At 41.5% G+C, this 5,836-nt stretch overlaps 1 pseudogene; it reads right to left on the bottom strand.

Annotated features, from left to right (window-relative positions):
• Positions 1 to 307: 307 nt before the first annotated feature.
• LOC147943888 (uncharacterized) lies at positions 308 to 2,832 on the bottom strand (annotated as a pseudogene).
• Positions 2,833 to 5,836: the final 3,004 nt, after the last annotated feature.

The following is a 5,836-nucleotide window of genomic DNA, read 5'->3' as shown; positions in this document are numbered from 1 at the left end:
TATTCTCAACCCGATAGACTCGAGAAGATTGTATATCCATCGAACAGGATCAAGAACTCACGTTAGTCTTTAGCTGGGCGTTCTGGAGATCCTACAACCAAAAAAAAAAAGGTTTCATTAGCATCAATATAGACAATATAAACCTAGGCGCGCGTTATAAAATTACTAAATTGTTTTGTCATAAGCAGATATACAAAAATAGAATAATAACCCCATTGTAATAGATTCTATATATATAATAGCAAGAGAGTCACATACGACGGAGATGTTATCTAATAACTGGCTAGGTTCAAATCAATACAATCAACTACTCAAGAGACAGTCCTTCACATATCCTCATACCAAAATTAGTAGCATCAAAGAGGCATAACAATTTAAAATAAAAGACATACTTCCTAGTACAATCTCCATCAAGTGCATGGAATACAAACTTTCCTACACGGTATCCAGAGAATTACAGCCAACAAAACTACACAGAAATATTAAAAAAGAAACCAACACTTGTATATACAAACACGAACCATAGTCTATGACAATCCACTTGCTATTGTGCCCTTGCACAGAAGGCAGCGTTACAGGTTTGGCTCCTTTCTGCTTTTGCTTGGTCTGTGAAGAGAAATACAAGAAAACCATTTGATCACTCTTATAATGTTCCAAAATAACAAATTACTTAAAACGAGTTCACAAAACAGCTATACGGTTTATCAGAGGTCAATTCTCACATATCGAATCACAAAATAGGCTATACCCAAATAAAATCAACAGTACTCTCTCAACGATATATATACCTCTTGTAAGAGATATATCTCTCTATCTCTGATTTATGTTCAGGCTTATAAGCTAACCATCTTTCATGTGGACATAAATCATCAAATGTTCCTAGATCTGCATATTAATAAGATTGAGATTAAATTACTAAACACATTTGCATAACAAAACATATTTAAAAACGTACGTTAAGCAAAATTTCAAACCTTGAAGCAAAAATTTGGTTCTTCTTCATAGCACTTGATTTTCCAAAGAACAAGACCATTATCATACAATATAATTGGTTTAGTTCTACTTGCATCACATATACGCGTCACTGTAAATAGAATTTGTCACGTTAAAGACAACAAACATATTAGACAACAATATATAAAGCATATTGAGTCTAAGGATTTAGACTTAAGTTGAGATGTCATGCCTTTTGCTTCCATCATCTCATCATGAGCTTCTTTAGCTTCGGCTCTTATTTGAGACATGACTACGTTATGTTCCTCAATGGACAATGGAGCTCCATTTTTCTCCATAATGGCTTTGGCAACATCATCTTGCATCTTCTGTTTGAGCTTCTTCTCCTATAAAGACAAAATGAGCTTTAGCACAACAAAGAGATTTTAGAAAATACCTTTTCCTTTGCTGCTGCAAACTTTTCTTGAGCTTCTTTTTTCTGTTTTTCTCTTCAATTTCGCTTTTTATGTAATCTCTCATTACCCTGAGAAAATTACACACATGAGGTATCTCAAAACGAAGCATAAAAACTACGTACAAGAAAAAATTGATATTGGCGTATATATAAAGATACACATACTTTGTGCTAAGTGATTCATCACATAAGAAATTTAGAAGCTTGAGCCTTCTCGATACATCCATCTTCTCGTATTCAGTGACACCCGCTACAAAATTTTCAGGAGGGAACTCATCACTCAAAACTTCTGACTGCGATAGGATCTCTCCGATAGCAGTGAACCAACTGCTGTCAGTTGCACTTAGAGTCAAGGACCTGTAATATAAAATTCAAATGCATCACAAACTTGAGCAAGAAAACAAACATGTGTATACATTTATATAGACTCATACATCTCTCTTTGATGTGATATTAAATCCAACAACTGGATCATCATCTGGACAATAGGGCAGTATTGGTTTCTCCTTGTGTTACTGTAGAAACTAAGTTTCACACAATGAATTTGTTTGAAGGGGGAAACAAATTCAATAGCACTATCTCTCTAAGCAATCGGATCAAAGTAAATAAGCAAAGGGGAACTGAAATCTCTTGGAAAACAAGTTAGGTTTTGCTCAAGAACAAAGAAGAACTAGGGTTTTTGAATTAATTGCTGGATGGATTACAATAGGAGAGAATCCCCTCTATTTATAAGTTTTGTTAGATTTACATAATATATCCACTTTCCAAATCACAGCCGAGCTGATTAGAAAAGTTTCTTGTTTCTTGTCAGGTATGCCGCTCGGCGAGCTGGGAAGTCGGTTCCTCACCTCGGCACTGGGCTTCTCAGTTCTATTGGGCCTTCGAAGACAGATTTCACCTTGGGACCGAACTCCCGGTTTAGATAACTGGTTTCTCTAATCGGGTTTAGATCGGTATGTTGGGGGTGCCAATTCCCGCACCAACAATTAGTCCCCCCCCCAGTTTGGTACATTCAGAAGTTAATTCGAATGTCCGGACAATAGGAAAAGAATATCTGATCTAATTCGTAAGGAAAACCGAATCTAATCACCTGCATCGTCTCACCACTCCGTTATCCATTAGAAAGGTGACACGTGTCCGATCCGTTGCTTCTGTCAGCTCGGAAGCTGAAAAGTTGCGTAGGTTGGGTAGGTCATTATGACTCCGCGTAGGGTTGCCGTCCACTCACTTCTATAAATACTCGACCCCGTTCTTCATTTTCACTTTTCGCCAAACCATTGAAGGTATTTGCTCTGTTCTCTCTCATCTTTCTTATTTAATTTATTATTATTTTCGTGAAATTTTTTCCACACTCTTCGGCGATCTGCAATATCTTTCACCTCGGCCATGATCTCCTCGTCTGCCACGGAAAGCGATCCACTCATCCGCAAAAATTCCAACAAAAAACTTCCCCAGACCATCAGATCGGACTGAGGCGATATGCTCAATAGATCTGAAGAAAATGCCGAATGTTCTTCGAGACCCAGATCAGACAAAATTCCTACCCTGGAGGTTCCTTCTTTAACTGATGAGGAGAACCGCGGGAATCATGGCAATGCTGCATCAGTTTCTTATCTTCCATCAGACAATTTGAATGAAGAGGAAGCTCAACTCGCATCAGAGGAAATCATGATTGAGGACATTCTTCCTCGCCTAGATCATCGAAGCCGGATTGGAGGCGAGAAGACGACCAGCAATATCGAAACCGTTCGCACAATGTTGAATTCATGCGATTAACGGGACTGCGGTGTCTACATCATCATTCCCAGAGAGCACCAACGTCCATGGAACCCGCTTAAAGGGTTTATCTATTTATATGAGGGTTTCTTCTCCAAATGCCGGTTGTGGTTTCCTCTTCCTAGCCTGCTCACTAGATACACCCATCGTCGCCAAATCCCGATATGTCAGCTCTCCCAAGGAAGTATCTGAAACTTCGTCGCCTCTCTTACCATTGCGGCCGAAACCAGAAATTACCTCGGAGTTGAATGCTTCGAGCATTTAACAAATTTTAAAAATTCTCAAGGGAGCCCCTCATGGATGGTTAATACGAAGCCAGCTCATAACTTCGTCCCCGGTGAGAAAGTTAGCAATTTCAAGAAGTTGAGAGCTCTCTATTTCTTTGTCCGAGTTGATGACCGTTCTTTTGAAAATCCGAAATGCGGTCGGCGAAGAGTGTGGAACAACTCGCCTCATATCATCTCGTTCCTTGTTTTGTCGAATCGGACACTCCTTTTATGACCTAATCTTAATTTTTAATATTTTTGCAGTTCACCCTACCTCAACTCGGACATTAACTCCCGAATTCCAACAAATCAGGGACACGCTTTTCGCAGGAGTTGATCGTAGCTGGGATTTTATTACCAGACGTCATGTTGAGGAAGCCATGGACAAGTCGAAAACCAAGTTTTCGAGTTTCGCGAGTTCACTGGGTCAAACTTCCGAAGTCCCAGCAACCACAATTGTCGAAGCCAGGATGCTCCAAACCATAACTCTGAAAAACGAGCTGGTCATTGATCTTGAGTCTGAGCAGACGGGAAGCGAGTTCGTCGACATTGAGAGCCTTGACGATAGCTTGATAGCCCCTGATCTCGGCCACGAAAATGTAGTTCCCAACGACTCACTTCCGCCTCCACCGGTTGAGTCCGTTATTTCAGAATAACTCGCCCCCGAACCGAGCAGCGGTTCCAAAAAGAAAATGTCCAAAAAGGATAATAAGGATAAGGGCAAGGGAAAAAGCTCTGACCAAGAAACAGGCCAAAAGCGTTCCACGGAAGAGGCAGGACTCGAATCATGTGACCGCTTCCGAGTTGAGCGAGAAAATAATCGTTCGGAACAATTTACCTTCGATTAATTCAGGGACGGTCCTCTCGTTTGTAATCAGGCAGCTGCTAGGGAATTGTGCAGGCATCTGAAGGTATCCTCAGTCATGTTGCCGCCGGTCGACAAGCTGGAATTTAAGGATCAATACCTCAAAGTTGCCCAGTCCGCCCTTCAGGTTTAAGTCACATCCCCCTTTATCTTATCTCGCAATTTCATATCATTTTTTTTCTACTTCTCTCCACCTTACTTTGTTTAACATGCAGACCGCCGCCTACGCCAGTGCGCTCACTCTTATGTACGATAAGCGAGTTAAATCGATGGCGTCCTCGGAGTTCGAATTCAACAAGATGAAGGAATGCCTAGACAACCTCCAGGAAGCGAACAAGTCGAAAGACGGCTGAATCAAGGAACTGAAGGGCCTTCTTGCGAATAAGGAAGAAAACAACAAGCACTTGGAAGCAAAAATTTCCGAGCTGGAATCGCGGGGAAAAGTTTTGGAGGATGAGAAGTCCGAGCTGAAAAAGGTTTGAGTCTGAAGTGAAACGACTACGCCTATAATTGATCGCAGTTTTAAGCGGACAAAGCAATTCCAAGATGCCAAGTTCTATAGGCAGTGTTGATCCCGAAGCCAAAGTCGGAAACAATGTCCCGACATTCTCGAACTCATAAGCCATTGAAAGAGGGATGTCCTATTACCCGAATATTCGAGCTCCATGGATGCTGATGTTCCGCGTCAAGCCGGAAGCGAGGTCGGATTTAGAGACCTTCCTCTCTTGCATCAAAGAACGCCATTCCGAGTATCGTAATCGGCTAGCCGCGACAGAACAGTCGCGAAACGAATTGCTATTCAAACTTAAGCTGCTCGAATTCCATCCAAGATTTTGGATTGAAAATGGACTGGACAGGGTGGCAGATATGCCGTCGTGCTTGATCGAATATTGTAACGAATGCTAGCATTCGACAAACTCAACACCAAGCGAACAAGGTTTCTCCCTGGGTGGCGAATTCATGCCCTTCGAGGTGAAGCCGTTCTATATGAACAAACACGCCAACAACGTAGAGGCTGCTGCAGCTCACGCCTTTGTTTGCTAACCCTTTCTAACTTTACCTGTGTCAGTCTCCTCTAAGTTTTAGTTCTAATCGACAATCTTGTGTGCAGATCGAATCTGTGCACTGGGAACAATCCCACAAACTTTACTATCATCGCAAGAAGAAGAATGAAATCGACGACTGTTTAGCTGTACTGGAAGCCGAGATCGCCACCTTGAGGGTGAAGAGGAAAAGAACCATCGGTCGCCTTGACGAGGCCGAACAGAAGTTCATGGCACTTGAATCACGTCCTGATGAATGGGAGAGAACATGACTTCAGCTACTATGGCCCATGCCAAAGCGCCTTAAAGTAGACACTCGAAAGATCGCAACAGGGCTTGCTCTGGATAACTGATGTGCTTGTAACTGGCGATTTGAGCCATTCGTCGTTTTTCTTTTTATATTTATATTAAGGATGTTGTCGCGTTTGGACAATTTATGTTTGCAATAAATAAAGTTTTCACTATATTCGGAAATTTA

This window comes from Camelina sativa, chromosome 5 (genome assembly GCF_030686135.1).
Source record: "Camelina sativa cultivar CO46 ecotype springtype chromosome 5, ASM3068613v1".
NCBI classification, from domain to species: domain Eukaryota; kingdom Viridiplantae; phylum Streptophyta; class Magnoliopsida; order Brassicales; family Brassicaceae; genus Camelina; species Camelina sativa.
The sequence above is the reverse complement of the archived record's forward strand: the minus strand, read 5'-3'. Positions and strand labels throughout refer to the sequence as shown.